At 32.6% G+C, this 19683-nt stretch overlaps 2 pseudogenes; one reads left to right on the top strand and one right to left on the bottom strand.

Moving 5' to 3' along the window:
- Window positions 1-886: 886 nt before the first annotated feature.
- Window positions 887-4065, bottom strand: LOC106754778 (annotated as a pseudogene).
- Window positions 4066-18196: 14131 nt separating this feature from the next.
- LOC106754777 lies at window positions 18197-19674 on the top strand (annotated as a pseudogene).
- Window positions 19675-19683: the final 9 nt, after the last annotated feature.

The following is a 19683-nucleotide window of genomic DNA, read 5'->3' as shown; positions in this document are numbered from 1 at the left end:
GAGCTACCCGTAGGACTGCGGGCGGACGGTCCACTATATAAACCCTTAAAAGTACTACAAAGAAGAGGAAGAAATCAACAAGGGGAGGAGACCACTCAGATATTGGTTCAGTGGCAAGATGAAGGGATAAAGGGCGCGACTTGGGAAGATAAAACGTTTATCAGACAACAATTTCCTGATTTCAACCTTGAGGACAAGGTTGTTGAAGAGAAGGGGGGTATTGATAGGGGATTAAAAGTATATGTAAGAAAGAATAAAAAAGGTGGGAAGTAAAGAAGTCAGTTAGCAGTTTGTTAGAAGTATATGAGAGATTAAATAAAGAGTTTGTTGAGAAGGTCGGGATTATGGATTGTTTGGTATTGTTTACTGGATCTCAGTCCAGTGGGGGGAAGGTAAGGCTTCCTTGATAGTTGTGGGAACATTGTTTTCTTTCATTCACTAAATACAATCAGAGGTTATTCATTGTGTGAGTTTGTCTAGTGTGTTTTTACTCATTTTCTTGATTTCTTGGTTAAAGAAGTCCATCATAACCAAACCAAGCATTATTGCAGCCTTCAAATGTGTTAACAGATACTATTACATCTTTGAAGTGCGTTAATTGAATGATACATACAACTAGACAACCCGTACAACTAAAAGAAAAACAAAGACCCACTTATGAATTGTGTTAAGAGGGTGTGTGGCTACAAAATCGGCACCTTCATAATGATCTCAAGCCATTACGTAAAAAATTGGACTTAACTTTTTACGTTATACATTGGGGATGAACGCTGAAAATGATAACAGAATAAAATATGACAACCAAAAGGAATTTTGAAAGATGCTCAAGGGACCAAAATAAAATATGACAACCAAAAGGAATTTAAAAGATGCTCAAGGGACCTCTTTATGAGATGGACAATTCAAACATTGAGGAAGTTCCTTCGTTAGCTTGCCATCTTTGCAGAGCTTGAGAAAGGCTCACCATATGAATGTTAATATCATAGTTTTCTTCTTGGTGGCTGGTAGGCTTCCATTGCTCTACTAGAGGAACCAAGATATTGACTACATGACCCATATCTGGCCTTTGATATGGTTCACAAGGAGTGCAATGACCTGTCAGTTCAGCCACTTGATATATATTTTTCGTGGTTTCCTCATCAGGATCGAGGGTTTGATCAACAGTCTTCGGGATGCTCTCCTTGTTAATCAGCACCCTATGAAACCGGGAAACCAGGTGAGACCTTTCTTCGGACACAGTATTATCCAATACCTTTCTACCTGTGATCAGTTCCATCAAAATTACTCCATATGCGTACACATCGACTTTGGTAGTAACTCTTCCAGTGACTAGCAAGAAACAATATCACATTAAGCACAAGTAAAGGAATAGCTTAGCATAAAGCTAAAGCAACCAACTGGGTATGCAATTCTTCAATAATCTGGTTTAGCTGAGACTACTCAATTCTACAAAACCAAACAAAACAAATATTTATCATCGCAGTAGAAATGCGGAATTCATGGTTGACTGATTTTGTAACAAAAGAATCTCAGGACACTAAAGAACCAAACAACAAACATATAGCAAAACCTCTTAGGTAATCTAAGATTTAATCTAATCAAAGTATTCATTCATCACATAAAAAGGGTAACAAGGCACCGACCACTTAATTGTAGCCATTTCTCTATAAATGCCACACCTTATAATGCACAACCCCAAACTATCAACCCCAGCAGATGCGCAGAAAAACAAAAATTTAACTAGAAAACAAATCATGAAACAAGGAAAAAATGCTAACAATTGCCAATTATTACGAGAAAAATATCACAGTTGTCAGTTCAAAAAATATAGTGAATTCACGTACAAACAGTTATAATCAGGAAAGAAGATACATAAAAAAGTCCAAAAATTTTAATACAGACTTGGTCCAAATATACTGCATATTCAGGTGCCATATATCCAAATTTTCCAACCAACTTTGTCGCAATGAATACTTCCCATCTGATGCCTTTTTCAATAAACCAAAATCTGCAACCTTGGCTATCATGTCATCGCCCAATAATATATTTGAGGGCTTCAAGTCCTTATGTATGAAGCTTTGGTGAGCTAAACTGTGAACATACTCCACTCCCCGAGCTATATCTAAAGCAATTGCTACCCTTTGTTTCTAAGTCAAAGGAGCACAATCGTTTTCACGCCAATCAAGCAGGTGTTGTGTTAGCGTTCCTTGAGGCATATACTCATAAACCAAAAACCTTTCGTTGTCGTTTATGCAATGCCCTAAAAGAGTGACTAAATGCTTGTGTTTGACTTGACTGAGAACTGCAATCTCTGCTTCGAACTCATTCAATCCCTTGCTCCCCGCTGCAACAGAATTAATTTTCTTCACTGCAATTTTACTTCCATCATGCAATTCTCCTTTATAAACAACCCCAAACCCTCCCATTACCTAAAATGTTTTTCTTACTAAAATTATCCATTGCTTGTTGAAGAACCCGAATTGAAATAGTAGTATTCCTGTCCTCAAAAACATGAATATCACTATGTTCATTGTCCTGGCTATGCAACTCGTTCAAGACGCTCATCATATCAATAGTAACCCCTCCTTCCCCATTTTCGGGATTATTAACTCTCCCAAACTTCCTGTGACGAATTTTAGCTTGACACTTGCAGAAGACAAATACGATCACAACAACCAAAAACACAACAATACCAACAATACCTATGATCCAAGCAGGAGAGAGTGCAAAACCGCTTGACGCTGCATCACTTGACAGAGTAGTTCCACCGCCGCCACCACCTTTAATATAAGGATTTTCTTTTATGCTCAAAATCACCTTGGTTGAGAACTTTGGAACATAACCAGATAGATTGTTATTAGACATGTCTAAAATCTCAAGCTGAGCCAAATTTGTTAAACCTTCTGGTATTGATCCCTCCAAATAATTGTCACTGAGATAAAGGTTTTTCAAATGAGTTAAGTTGGCAAATGTAGGTGAAATAGTTCCTTTCAAATTCATACGGGCGAAATTCATAGTAATAATCTTTTCCTCGGAACATATAATGAATTTCCAATAACGACAAGGATTATTACCGAACCAGGTACTTGTCAACTGATAGGGATAACCTAAATGCTTAGCAATCTCAATCAAAACAGTGACACGAGGATCACAGGGTCTAGGGATAAGGTTTGAAAAAGCATTATCTATAAAGTCGACCTTCACACTCATTCTAAAAAAAGGATATGGACCCTGAAGAAAATTATGATTTAAAGAGAATTTCCTCAAACTTGAAAGGGACATGAGGGAAGATGGAAGCACACCGGTTAACAAGTTCTCATTTGGGTTTAAATCAAACAATGAGGTGCAATTTGATAAATTTGGATTGAAACCCGTGAAAAAGTTCCCCTGTAACTATACCCGAGACAGATGGCTCATGGAAGCAAGCACCTCAATGTTACCCAATAAGCCCCCAAACTCGTATTTGGGAATATTGGGCCAATATGTCCTAATATCATATGCATTGAACTCATGCCTCTGATTATTGAGCCACAGAATCTGGATCTTAGATCTCGCGAAGCTCTTTGGTAAACTCCCAGTGAGGTTGTTATTAGAGAGCCAAAGCTCTTGCAAACTCATAAGGGAGTCAAAGACATCAAGCAATGTACCAATGAGATTTGTACTTTTGAGGTCGAGTTTAACCAGTTTGGATGACTGAGCCAAGTCGGCTGGAATCGCCCATGGAGCGAGGTTGAAGCTGTATGCCATGCTGAGGCTCTTTAAGTTAGTGAGACCCTGGAAGCAACTGTCGGGAATTGAAGTTGTTGCTTCCGAGGGACACAGTTTCCAGCATGGGGAGGTTGGCAATGGAAGGAAATGCGCCGGAGAACTCATTGCCCTCGAGAGAGAGCGAGGTGAGTTGAGATTCGGAGGTAGTGTTCCGGTGAGTGACATAAAAGCTAGGTTGATGGAAAAGATGCGATTGGTGGTGCACCCCACACCCTTCCATTCACAAAACCTAGTCCCCGACCACCCCAACGGCCTGGGACTCAAGGCTTTAACAAGCTTGGACATAAATGCGCCATCGTCGGCAATGGCGGTGGAAGAGAGAGTGAAAAAGAAAACAAAGAGCTGGCAGAGAGAATCTAGGGTTGAGGTGGCCATTCGGATTTAGGAGAAGGGAAACAAGTAATTATACCGAGAGCGAGGTGGGAGAGCAAAGAAGAGAATATGCAATGCGTGAAGAGAATGCCCGAAGTGAATGGAAGAAACATTATATAATTCTCTGTATTCGTTGCCCTGGAGAGAGAGCGATGTTGATTGATGTGACGCGGTCAGTGGTGCACCTCACTTCATTCCACTATTTTTTATATTGCTCTGAACAATTATATATATCAGTTGTACTCTCTCCTTATCATTCAATAAGAAATACAATATTTCATTCTTTCTTCTTTTGTAACATGGTATCAAAGCCATGATTAAAGCCCATCCTAGCGAGTTCTAAGTGGACATTTCTCTTTCTATTCCACCCGTTGTTGGGCCAGTATTGGACCATCCAATTTCTACTATCATGCACGAGATGTCTATACCTCAGCGTGAAGGAGGTGTTTTGGAAGTCCCACATCGACTAGAGATAAGGCCAAATTATAATATATAAGTGAGGTGCAAACTTCACCTTACAAGCCGATTTTGTGGGATGAGTTAGGCTTACAACCCACTTTCTAATATGGTATCAGAGCAATATAAAAAAAAGGAATATAAGTATAAAAATATATGAACATAAATGCACAAATATGAACAGAGAATAAAATAATTCCAATATCCCCCTATGAATGTCTGCAAGTTGTAATGAAGTAGAAATAGGCAGGAGCTTAATTACACCAACTTGAACTTGCAAACTTGGCCTGATTTTTCTATTTTCTAGCCAAGAGGAAGAGACATGTAATGATGTAATTAAGCTCCTGCCTATTTCTACTTCATCACAACTTGCAGACATTCATACTAAAGCTTTGCATCCAGCACAATTTCAATCTTTGTTGTCCAAGCTGAGCATTAAAGATATATATGCTGCAGCTTGAGGGGGGATATTGGAATTATTTTATTCTCTGTTCATATCTGTGCATTTATGTTCATATATTTTTATACTTATATTCCTTTTTTTTTATATTGCTCTGAACAATTATATATATCAATTGTACTCTCTCCTTATCATTCAATAAGAAATACAATATTTCATTCTTTCTTTTTTTATAACAGCTTTGGCCAGCTTCGACATGAATGCCAGATCGTGGGCAATGGTGATGTACGTGCCCATAAGAATCATAGACAAGACTTTAGTGATTGAGAACATGCATGCAGTATTAGTTACTGTAAGAGGAACCAAAACCTCTTCCCTCTCCATGTTCTTTTTTAGAATATGATTTCACCTTCTAAATTACTTCTTATATACAATAATAACAAACGAACTTAAATTGTTATTGCAAAAGTTGTTATAAAAGGAAAAATTATTTTTAACAACTCTTATATTTATAAAAAAAAAGAAAAGAATAAATTTTATGTTTTAATTACATGTAAGAAATAATCAGTTTTACCAGACATATTCTATTCATAAAAGTTATACTGAATAGTAAAGAAACGTGTGTAATTGTTCAGAGCAATATAAAAAAGGAACAAAAAGCAAATCTAAAGTACTGTTATTATTAAGAAACAAATCAGAGCAATCTAAAGATGTAGCAGTTGTTAAGAAACAACCAAAAACAGTATTTCAAGTCAGAAAAGGACTCATTTGATACATTTTTTATAACTTAGGGACCAAAGATTTACATTTTTAGAAACAGGGACTAAACTGAACATCCACTTATAACTTAGGGACTAAAAAGAGATTTAAACCTACTTTTTTTCATTGTACAAGATGCTAAGCTAAACATGGGTGGAACTCTACACCAACACCATACTAAATATGGTAATAAGTAATATCTGAACAACCTAAAACAAAGTCTCCAAAGGCTATAATCACAACCAGCATTAACCATACCAAACAGCCAAATACAAGTCCATTATATGCATGTCAAATTGCTATGTACAGGTTCTTGATGCTCATAGCAATACCTTTATATTCATCCAAACACATAAGAGAATATTATATAATCATTTCACACATAATAAACACATAACATATTCTCATAACAATATCAACCATCACTAATGAATATAACATTCATAACCGAATAGTACAATATGGAATACATAAGGAAATTCATCAACAACAATCTATAGATAAGCCCATAACAGAACCACTCAAATAGTGTATAAATAGCATAATATGACCTGTAGAGTCTATGTACTCATAATACACCATCTACACACAGGGTCATGGGTTTGACTTAAAATAATGGTAACTTATGATCATTCAATGATATTGTTAATGGCAACCCATACTCCTTAATTAGTTTAAACATATTAATTAAAACAACAACGTGTTTCTCGTCAAAACACAAGCCCAACAAATCAAAGAAGATCATGGGCAGTTTAACCAAGTTTATTCACCAAACAGTTTCTCAAATTACCACTCATCAACCAGTTCTAGTGTGCCATTCAATCTAGTCTATTGATAAATTTATTTTAGCAATACAAAGCTAATTGACATAACAGAACCTAATATAAATATCCAATAACCACAAACCCTTGTTCACTCAAATGACACACAGAGACCCATAAACATCTGATTTATCAACTTGATTACTCTAAATTGATATATAATACAACAATTAACAAAAATCACAATTATAAGCACATAAAACCATCATCATGAGTATCACCCAACAACGTATATCTAATCCAGATTAAAATACTAAGAAGGACTATACAGAAATTTACCCAAATTCGATTCAACTATAGCTCATATATGATCAATCACAACTGGTAAGGCCATTAACATTTCTCAAAACAGTTTCTATTCAAAACAATCACTCACATGCAGGGCCTTAAAACTAAATAATATTAGATATTAAAGCAGTCAATTTAATGTCAAGCAATTAGATATTAAAGCAGTCAATTTAGATAAGGCAATTCATATTTACACATTATATAAGCACAAACTGTGGTGCACGAGAAGGAATCTATAGTTGCTCAACTTATTTCAACCATTCCTACCTAAAGAAAACAAAGCATATCCATTTCTTTCAGAAACCCAGATTACTTTCTCGACAATAAAACCATACAATACATTCCAATCACACAGCGGACAGATATATCCCCAGTTTATGGCCCTAACCAATGGAATACGTGTCATGTTATAACATCAAACATTTCAAAATACTAGCAAGCAACGCATTATTTTTAGAAAAATGATATTTTAACACCAATTTTTGACACCATTTTGACACTGTACACGTGTCAAAATGTGGTTGGACAATTTCAAATTAAAAAAAGCTGAGACAAAGGCATATTTGGAAGAGAAAAATCAATTTTTTTTTTAATTTGAAATTGTCCAACCACATTTTGACACGTGTGCAGTATTTAAATGATGTCAAAAAATTGATGTTAAAATATCATTTTCTTTATTTTTAACATTCAAAAATACCTGTTTCGTTCTTTCCGTTATTCTAAAACCCTATTCTCGCTTTCGCGTCACGAGTTGTAAAAAAGAAAGAAAACAAAAGGAAGCGAAGATAGAAGGAGCGCTGAAATTTCACTGTTACGAACCCAGATTCCACAAAAAGGTTAACTATATTTTTAAATAATAATATTTCTTTATAAATATCAAATGTATTATAATTTATTTTAAGAATTGCTTACAGGTGTGGTTTAATTCGTTCTGATATTCATAAAACCTTATTTTGTTAACAGTGGGTAATTTATATATCTTTTAAACGGTTAAATAGATGAATAAAATAATTATTTTTTTTTTATTCCTGTTTCAACACGAATAATATATTTTGAAATAATATGTTCTTGCTTATAATGTATATATTATCAAATCAAATACATATAAAATAAATATATTATACATATTAAATATAATATTCAACATTAATGAATCAGTTAACATGATTTATTTAAATTTTAAGTATTAAACAATAACATCAAGTTTAAATTTTAATATATAATTAATAAGTATCAAGTTATGATAAAAACATAATATTTATAATATAATGTAATTTATAATTCTTTAAAAGAATTATTTGTCTATAAATTATAGGTTTAATAGGTTCGGAAGTCCCTATATTTGGGGGTTTGTTTCAATTGGGTCCTCCAATTTTGAAAGTGATCAATTAGGTCCCTAATTTTGTCAATTTAAATCAATAAAAGTCTTTCCATTAAATGCAGTTAACGCCGTGAAGTTTTTGAACATGTGGCACGCTGACGCTTCCAGGTGGCACCGTTTCAAGTGNATAGGTGGATTATAAAAGGGTGAAATCCCTTTTAATTTAGGGATTTCACCTTCAAATACACCCTTTTAATTTAGGGATTTCACCCTTTTATAATCCACCTATGCACTTGAAACAATGCCACCTGGAAGCGTCAGCGTGCCACATGTTCAAAAACTTCACGACATTAACTGCATTTAACAGAAAGACTTTTATTGATTCAAATTGACAAAATTAGGGACCTAATTGATCACTTCAAAAATTGAAGGACCCAATTGAAACAAACCTCCAAATATAGGGACCTCCGAACCTATTAAACCTAAATTATAACTATATGTTTCAAATCTTATATATAGTATAACTATAATGTAATTGTTATAACTACTCTTTGACTATAATAACAATTATTTATATACAACTTATTCTTTAATATTATTGCTTTCTAGTTTTAAATGTTACTACACTTTACATTAATTGTAACTACTATTTGACTATAATAACAAGTATTTATATAACCTGTATTTTAATATTAGTTCATTCTAGTTTTAAATGGTGCTACATAATTGTATATTAATTTAACTAAATTTAATTAAATAAAGAACTATTTATATTATTATTTTTTTTATATAATTATTAATTTTAAATGTATATTTATTATGTGTTATGAATATTTAATATTTTTATAGTTTGAAATTGTAGTGTTTCACTAATATATATTATTAACCCTTTAGTAGTAAAACATTTCTAATTTCATTAGTAAATACGAAAAGACAACCGAAAAATGCATAGAAAATGGGGAAGCTCAAGCAGTCAAGCCAAAGAGTAACTTGGCATATTCGAAATAGAAGAGAAACTCAACCAATATAAGAAAAATTCCAATAAACGTAGAGAAAGATTTTCAAGGCGGCATGTTATTATAGTGTCATCATAGGTCGTTAGCCCGCCAGCTTTTCAGGTGACACTCCTCAACCCAGGTGACCAATATTACCTTCAAGGTTAACAAACCATTTTCAGATGAATTACCTTTCTTTAAAGAGCCTCAACTCTCATCTCAGCCATCTCAACCATCACCCATCCCAAATTATTCCAAGTTAAACACGCTTAACCATGGAGTTTTTATGGGTTAGGCTACCGAAAAACAAATGTATTTGTTGATATGAGTAGCCAAATCAATTCCTTTAAGCTATCCTTCAACTGTATAGTCTCATACCTATACAGTCTCTAGATCCCTCTAATTCCGGTGTATGTTCGATTCGTCCATGTGTCCCTTTCACTGGAAGCCTGCCAAGAGTCGCTCCTTGTCTGTGCCTCTTGCACTCCATGCCTCTTGCTCCGGCGATCACTCCCCGTCCTCGTTAGTGCCCGAGTGTCACAAAGAGCTCGGTCAAATGACCAATCAATCTAAGAGCTCGACCGAATGACTAATCTACCTAAGAGCTCAGTCGATGGCCAATATACTTAAAGAGTTTGGTCAAATGACCAATCAACTTAAAAAGCTCGACCAAATGACCAATCTACATAAAAGCTCAACTAAATTGCTTATCTACGTGAGCTCGATCGAATGGCCAATTTACCTAAGAGCATGGTTGAATGACCAATCAACTTAAGAGCTTAGCCGAATGGCCAATCTACTTAATGAGCTCGATTGAATGACCAGTCTACCTATGAGCCAGGTTGAATGGACAAACCATATACGTGCTCGGTTGAATGGTCAATCCACCAATAAATTTGGCCAAATGGTTAAACCATACATGAGCTCAGTCGAATGATCAATCCATCTACAAATTATATAAGTCCGCCCAAGCTTGACCAAAGATCAGCACGTTCATATGTACCAAATTAAACTCTCAAGATTGGGGGGATTATGTTCCTACCTGGCCCAATAGACATCCTAAAAAGCATGGCTCAATAAGCCCCATTTATCCTCTTCATTATGAAGCAGCCCAAGCCTATGTATATTGGGGCAATATCCATATATCATAGCTAATCTCGATAGTTTGGTATTATATTTATTATTTATGATGATGTATCATATGTTATTATTAACTACATTGTTATTATATACTTGAGGTAAATATTATTCCAATGGGAACATAGGCCCACGACTCATGTTGATCCTATAAATAAACCTAATATGTCCAAAGAAGTACTAATTTCACAATCGCTCATACTCACTATATTCATAAATATCTTAAACTCTCTTACTGATTTGAGTGTTAAAGAATCTTTTGTAGGTAGATCTTCCCCCTTTGAGCAACAAGGAATTCCATAAAGACCAATAAGAGCTGTCAAACTACTAATTTGATCGTGCCACCTGTCTGTAAATTCATGCTCAAGATCCTGATAAGATCAATATTTTTTATTTTAATTTTGTATGATGATAAGAAAATGTAGGTATATTCAAAATAAAAATCTTGTTTCATATCACCAATGCAAAATAAAAACCTATAAAAGGATGTCACATCGATGTAGTTCTATTATGCATTGTGTCTAGATATAAATTTATTTTTTGAATTATGACAAAAATTTGTGTTATTTTTAAAATTATAAAAAAAAATTATAATATTCTTTATATTATAGTTTTTAATTTGTATTAATATTTTATGATATTAAATTGAATGTGTAAAGATATACAAAATGGGAAATTAAGATGTAGAGGGTTTAATAAAATAATATACAAATATTTTATTAATAAAAGGCTAAGCTTTAAATACATTTTTCTATTGTTTGAGTTCATTTTTTTAAAAAATATCCCATCTCTGTAAAAACTATTTCTTTAAATTTTTTCTTGCCTTCTTTCAAAGAAATCTAAGTCATCATTCATTTGTTTTTTGATAAAGAAAAACATCTTTAAGCTTACAAAAAAGAACTTCACAATTTTATTCAATCAGAATCACAAATAGAGTAAGTTCTTTTTTAAAGTCAAAATTGTTTTCATCCTTTGCTTATGAGTGTGATGAGCTACATGTGGCTCAATTTTACTCAAACTCATTCTTTGTGTGTCTAAGATCTTAGTTGTATATTCAAATCATTGATGTGATACTCATTTGTGTAAATAAAGTTTCCTATGAGTGGGTTATGGAAAGAGAACTTTGAGATCTTTAGAAGTCCTAATCAAAGTAAGGGAAACTAACATTTAACTAAACTGCCATTAAGTGTGAATCAAAATATCTACTATGTGAAGTTAAATTTTGTGCACTTACTAATATGTGGTTGCATTGAATGAGAATAACTGTGAATGAATGTTGAAGATCATGTGTGACCAACACATCTGCAGTAAAAACATGCATTTCTAGTAGGTTTTCTTAAAACATTAAGCTTTCTAGCATTGGTTCTGTTAGAGTAACCTTTAAATCCAATTCCCTGCCTATTATTATTTCTGCTAGAGGAATTTAATACAACATCTAGATTGTCACTGGCTTGAGAAAACTTAGCTAGCTTGCTAGTCAAGTAATTAATCTTTTCAACATGTATAGGACAATTTTCACAATCTTTTTTCACAGTAACAGTTTTAATTTCAACATTCTTAGCAGATGATAAGGCTATTTCCAATTCCTTTTCTAATCTTCCATTTTCAGTAACAAGGTTATCAATTCGATTTTCAAAATCTCTTCTCTCAAAGCTTAGTCGATTTACCTTGTACTACAGTCGCATTGCTTCAGCATGTAATTCTTTGAAGACATCTTGCAGCAGATCATATTTGAATTCTACAGGCTCATTTGATATGTCTGCATCACTGTCATAATCGTCCCATGACACATCTGTCATATAGCATAAGTTTGATTCCTCATTTTGATCAAAATCTTCATCACTTGAGCTTTCAGATTCAGAATTCTCCCAAGCAATGTAGGTTCCTTTCTTCTTCATGTTTCTGCTTTGAGGAAATCTTTTCTTCCCTTTCTGCTTCGATTGTAACTCAAGGCATTCAGGCTTGATGTGGCCTTCTTTTCCACATTCATAGCATTGGACAATGTTTGTGCTGAAGCTTTTCTTCTTGCTTTGACCTGCATGGTTAGACAATTGACTATCATTTTGCATAAGTCGACTAAATTTTCTTACCATCAAGGTCATCAATTCTTTGTTGTCCATCTATGTTTCTGTGATGTTCTTGCTTGAAGCTTTCAGTTCAATGTGGTTGCATTTCTAACTCATGTTCATGTAGCTTGTCAAACAAGGTAGTCATATTCATAGTTGTAAGATCTTTGGATTCAGATATTGCAATGACTTTTGGTTGCCAATTCCTGTTCAGACTTTTCAAAATCTTGATGTTGATATCTTCTTTATCAAAGGCCTTGCCAAGAGCCATCGGGTGGTTTACAATATGAGTAAACCGTTTCTGGACATCATAGATGTTCTCACCAGCTTTCATTCTGAACAACTCATATTCTTGAATCAATGAATTCTTCCTAGCTCTCTTGACTTCATCTGTACCTTCATGTGTTACCTGTAGAACATCCCACATCTCTTTAGCAGACTTGCACAGGGTTATCCTGAAAAATTCATCAATAGTCAGCGCTGAGGCAATAATATTCCTAGCTTTAACATATATTGAGCTTTCCTATTCTCATTTACAGTCCACTCAGTAAAAGGTTTCAAAACAATTTTACTATCAACAGTTTTTGTAGGTACAAATGGACCATTTAGAGTTGCATCTAAGATTCCTCTATCTTGCGATTCAAGGAAGATTTGCATGCGAATTTTCCAAAAAGGATAATTTTCACCAACAAACAAAGGTGGTCTGTTTGTTGAAGCACCTTCACCAAAAGTTCGAAAATTTGAAGCCATCCCCAGGTTTTACAGTCGAATAGAATAAAAACAGAGTCAACTGAATTTTCAAATATGTTATGAACACTAGCTCTGGTGCCAATTGTTAGGAAACAGGTTGGCTTCGTTTTACACCAAGAACCGGGGGGGGGGGGGAATTGGGGTTAGTTCAAATTTAAAATCTTTTCGCAATCTTGGTATGAAAATTCAAAGCTTTTGATCTTTCCTTGAAATGCAAGTTATTGAAAAATGTCATGGAGCGGAAAAACGTAGTTGACTGCTAAACAAGTATAGTCGACTGAATTTAAAGAGTGTAGGGATAGAGAAAATCAAACACTGATTTTTATACTGGTTCGGCCAATAATGTCTACATTCAGTGTATCTTTCTTGTTGAGTGAAAAAAAAAAACTTTGGAGGATACTTTTGGTTTCGCAAGAACAATATACACATGTAGGTGTGTGTATGGAAGAAGAGTTAAATTATATATTTATAAATTTTAAAAAATTAACACCTAATCAAAATAATTACACAAACTAAAAACAAAACATTATTAAGAGGTTTATGTAAGATCAAGTTAAACACAATTTTAATTTGACAAAAATATTGTAAAAAAGTATATTTCATAAATCATATTTTTTTTAAAAATGATTAAATAAGTAGTTGATTCTATCTAAAGTTAAGAATTTTTAATGATATTTTGATGACAAACATATGATCATCCAAGTCATCCATAAATATACAATCCTATAGTTTGAAGTCATCTTGATGAAGAAACTATTTATCTTAACCTCTTAGCTCACCCATGGATACACAATTTCATAGTCAAATTATTTAGTCAAAGAGACTAGACGCTTGTTTGTCTTACTATTGGCTATTCAAGCAGACTTCCTAAGCAAAACCATTAGATATACCCATGCATAAAATTTTTAAAAAGTGTTTATCTTGGTTGATGTGGCTTTAGAATATGTTAAATATAAATTGTAAACAAATTCAAATAATTCTCACATAGACAAAATATTCAAAGTAAACTAGTAAAGAGAGAAAAACACATAAAGGATCTAGAATATGTTAAATATAAATTATAAACAAATTCAAACAATTCTCACATAGACAAAATATTCAAAGTAAAATAGTAAGGAGAGAAAAACACATAAAGGATTTATACTAGTTCACTTTACCAGTGAGACTATATGCAGTTTTTTAAACAACCTGCTTAAGATATTTCACTAATAAACACCTTTAGTAACGAGTATCAACCTCTCCAAGTTACAACGAGTTTCAACATCCCCAAATATCACAAGTGTATTCCCCTTAGGCTACACCGAATATCAACCTCTTCAAGTATCCTTTTCAATCTTTTTCCCGGGTCAAGAATCTCAATTACAATGAACAATTAAAAGAAACACTCTCACAACAGGAGTGTACAACATAGCTCACAAGTTACAATTCACTTGAAGAAGGATTTACAACATATATGCACTCTCACTAGACATTATTGATTTGATAATTTCACAATACTTTGATATTTCAAAAAAAAAAAATCGTTAGTATTTTTGTATGATTTTGCGTCCCTTATATAGTTGTTTCATTGGTAGCCGTTGAGAATTTGAATTGCAGTGCTTTATCATGATTTCTCTTGATGATGAATGACTTGATGAATTCTTTAATTTGATTATGCATATTATATCTTCAATGTCATACTTAAATACTTTAATTCTAAATCTATTAATGCTCGGTAATTGTTAGGGACAAGGGTTTTTCCGACGGCTTTCTGACCGTCGGCAAGCCCTCGGTAATTGTTCATTACCGACGGTTTTGGGCGTTTTCTGAGGGATTATGGCCGCCGATAATGCCCTTCATTACTGTAGTGTTTGTCATATCTTATTTCCTTACGTGAATGAGCAAGAACTAGATTTGAATTCTGCTCTTTCTTTAACGTTTACCTTTGACCTATTAAGGAAACTTTGTGTAATATGATTTTGCATTTGAATTTTTAGAATAATGTTTCTCATTAATCAAATAATTTGTTCTTTAATAGTACAAATTATTTTCCAATGTTCATATTAGTTGAACTTTTGATTTTGATTCTTCTTTTAGAATGTAATTGTCACAAGATAACTCTTTAAACGTTGTCACTTAATTAATTCTCCATTCAAATAATCAGATTTATATATCAAATCAAATGACCAATCAGAGAGTGGAAAATGAAAGCACTTAGCCCAATACCACAACGTGTTCTGACTCATTAAATACAAATGCATTGAATTCTACTCTTTGAGTGACCTAACACCTTGGTCATCTAATAGCTTAAATGGCCTTAGGTCGTCTTAGCCTTAAGTCGTCTAGCAGCTTAGGTAATTTAATGTCTCAGGTCATCCAGTAACTTAGGTCATTTAATGCTTTTACCTAATGTTTTTTGTTGTTGTACTAGTCTAATGAAATAACTTGTCTATTATTTATACTCGTGTAATGTTAAAATTTGACCTATTGCATATGCCAAATTTCCAACTTACATTAATACTTATAAAGCTAGAATATCAACCATTAAACATATGAAAACACATGATCAAGTTATGCATTTTGATCTACAAAACATGTTCATCAATCACTTCAACTAATTATCTCAACTAAACATTCTACTCGTTTAACGTTGTTTTTCTTCTAATCAAAGACTTTTTCATCTAACGGAGTGAATGTTATGTTATCATCAAAACTCTATTAGTTTAAAGAAGCTTGCATACTTTAACAACTTAAGTTATAAATAAAAATATAAAGATAAAGATGCATATATAATGACGATGAATTTGTGTGTAAAAGAGAAATGGTTGACTTTAACTCTTCTATGTTACTCATTAGATTGTTTTAACCTTAGTTACATTTGTCAATCAAGATATTGTATCTCCTAATCTTGGAAAAAGACAATTAACTTCTTAGTTTATTTAATTACAAGTTTTTTTCTTTTCTTTGTCGAGCTTTCTTCTTTTGAATTATCATTTTTTACGTAGGGGATCAATAATCAATATGGATTAAAATATAATGATTTATGTTTGCCATATCCAAGGTTTACCATGCAAATGTGAATATTTTCTTTCAAAAATAATATAAGGTATGTTTTAACACATCGCTTAATTGTACTTCCACATTTGTAGTCTTTTCTTTAAGTATTTTAACCTACTTTCTCGATAAATTGACTTTTTGTTCTTATCAAATAAAAAATTTTATTTTTTATGTTACCAGTATGGTTTAGATATTATAATTATTAATTAAATATTTTTCATAATTACTTAAATGTTAAGTGAGTGTTCCAATAAAATAAAAATTGACTAAATAATATTTTAGAAAAATTTATTATAATAAACATTTTTTTTGGAAATCAATCAAAATATTAAGTATATATGCTTCATTGTTTGTTTCTAGATACTCGTAAGTTGAGAATCTTTACCAATATTTTGACAATAATTATTTAACTTTGCATTAATATTATTGAACAAAACAATATATAAATGCTAACATATTTGTACTATATGCCTTATTCAACACATGCTTGTCGAGATGCCACGACTAATAATTCAAACATGGAAGAAATTCATCTGTTACAATCAAAATTAGTTAATCATCTAATTAATCTAAGAAGATTAATAATCAAATTTGAATGAAATTGAGTCATGATTAGACTGATTCAAATAAAAAATTTATGAAAAGAAAATTATAAATACAAATAAAATATATAGTTGTTGAAACTTTTAAAATACATTTATTAAACATTAATTATTTAATTAACCTAACTCGAACTCACTTTACAATCGAAGTACATTTAAGAAATAACATTAGATTAATTAATTGAAAAACATAATATATAGCATTGGAACAAGCTATAAGAAAGTTATTTTAAATGGAGGTTTAACCCTAACCTTAAATCACTTTTTAACTTATGCAAAAGTTCTAGAAACCCTTTTTTAAAATAAATAAATTTATTCAAAATTATATATTAAAAATATTCTTATCCGTTTATAAAAAAATAAAAATAAAATACCGCATACCTTGAAGTTATATGGTGAATGAAGTAGAATTATCCTGTTAAATTCTCAGTAACTTATGTAAACAATTGTATTTTTAATTGAAAATGTTGAATATTTAGAATCTAATAAATGAGTCTCGCAAATTACTTCTTAATTATTACTAAACGGTTAATAATATGTTATTATATTATTATTATATTTTCTGTAATAAATTTTGGAAAAATGCTTATTAGTTCATCACAGTTTTATTCAATAATATTCAAATCAATAATAAACTTAATTTGTTTAATTTTTTAGACATTCTTATCTTATGCANACTTTTGTTATTCTTGATATTGAAATATTCTTTCTTCTAGAATAGTTTTTACATAAAAGTTGCTCGCATCATTCTATAAGAAATCTATGTTTTTCACCATTATAAGAAGCCTAACGCTAATAAATAAATAGATATTGTTTTATTAAAATAAATAAATAAAGAGATACATGTGCTCACCACTCCGAAAGAGTGACTTATTAGAATTTATTATTTAAAATATTTAATTGTGAGATTGTGTAAGAGATTGGTAATAGAAAATGGATCCTAATACACCAAATCCCTGTGATCATGATTTCATTATTCCTAAAAGGAAAATAAAATTTTAACACAATTTTTTTACACCATTTTAACACTGCACATGTGTCAAAATGTGGTTGGACGATTTCAAATTAAAAAATAAACTTTGGTTTTTTTCTTCCAAACATATCCCTGTCCCAAGTTTTTTAATTTGAAATCGTCCAATACAATGTCAAAATAGTGTCAAAAAATGGTGTTAAAATATCATTTTCCTTCCTAGAATGATTTCTTGTCTCTTGGAGGATTGAAGGAATGAATCGATTATGTCAATGCCTCATGAAAATTACACATTTATTTATTTATCGGCTTCTAAGTAAATTAACATGTAATAAATTAAAATATTGTTTACTCAAATAAGAAAATAGTATATAATACAATAAAAAAATTTAAAAAACTGTTGATAATACTTGTTTTTAAAACATCATGAATTAGAATTGTATCAGAGACAATAAATGAATGACAGAAAATTGGTTGTAGTTACTTCAGATTAATATACTCTCACCTGCGCTGTTGTTGTTGGCTTGGGAAGAAATGGAAGATGATCGTACTCCAAAACCAGTAGTTATAGGATGCTCTACGGGAGGGATAGGACACGCGCTTGCGTGCGTGTTCGCGGAGAAGAAGTGCAGGGTGGTGGCGACGAGTAGGTCGTGGTCGAGAGCGTGCGCAGAGTGGTTGACGCAGTTGTCGAAACGTACGGTCGCATGGACGTGCTCGTGGGTCCACTTGCCGAGGTTCCTCTCTCTTCCATCCAAAACACTTTCGACACCAATGTATTCGGTAAGTACGGTCACCATACCCTTTTCATCTAATTATTTCTCCTTGTTTGCAAAATCCTTTCTATTTGGGACTTATGTCTGATATCTAAGATCTATTTGGTCGATAATTGATAGAGAACAAAGAATCATCAATAGGGTTAATTTCAATGTACAGTTTCCAATTTCAGTATATAAAGCGAAGAAACGAATCAGTTGTTTTAAAAGTAAAACTGGTTTGAATTCTCCCAATCATGAACTTTTGGCACCTGTGCGTTTCTATTTGAAACACTGTTTTCACTCAATTTAGCAATCGTGGCCTCAGTTTTTGCACAAACAGATTTAGTGCATGTTTGGTACCTGTTCAAGGAATTTAGAAGTACTTATTACCCTTTAAGTAACAAGTTATACTTTTTTTTCATTTTGTGTCTTTGAATTTGAGAGTCTGCATTGGAATTTCCCCTTCCAAATATAGTTTTAATTGGTATACAAGAAGGTGAATTGAATGCTTAAGTAGATGGTGCGTTTTATTGGGCATACGCAGGTTCCTTGAGAATGGTTCAGGCGGTTGTTCCTCATATGGCAACTAGGAAAAAGGGGAAGATTGTGAATATTGGCTGTGTTGCTGCCTTGGCTTCTGGACCTTGGTCAGGCACTTATACAGCTTCTAAAGCTGCTCTTTATGCTTTGACAGATATATGCTTTGACAGATACATTAAGGTATTCTTATTTTTCAAATGGAAAATGATATTTTAACACCAATTTTTTGACACCATTTTGACATTGTACACGTGTTAAAATGTGGTTGGATGATTTCAAATTAAAAAGAAAACTTTGGTTTTTTTCTTCCAAATATACCCTTATCTTAGTTTTTTTAATTTGAAATCGTCCAACTACGTTTTGACACGTGTACAATGTCAAAATGATGTTAAAAAATGGTGTTAAAATATCATTTTCCCTTACCCTGAACTTGTTTTCATATCGTAGTTTTTGAAATGGTAGTTTTTGACCCTGTCCAAATTATTTACATATCGTAGAATATGTAATTGTTCTCATCTTGAACATGGGCATGTTATACAGATTGGAACTTTGGACATTTTGGAATTGATGTTGTGAATGTTCTGCCCGGAGCTATCAAATCAAATATTGGAGATTCTGCCATAGCCAGCTACAACCGCATGCCT

The sequence above is a fragment of the Vigna radiata genome, unplaced genomic scaffold (genome assembly GCF_000741045.1).
Source record: "Vigna radiata var. radiata cultivar VC1973A unplaced genomic scaffold, Vradiata_ver6 scaffold_477, whole genome shotgun sequence".
Taxonomy (NCBI): domain Eukaryota; kingdom Viridiplantae; phylum Streptophyta; class Magnoliopsida; order Fabales; family Fabaceae; genus Vigna; species Vigna radiata.
The sequence above is the reverse complement of the archived record's forward strand: the minus strand, read 5'-3'. Positions and strand labels throughout refer to the sequence as shown.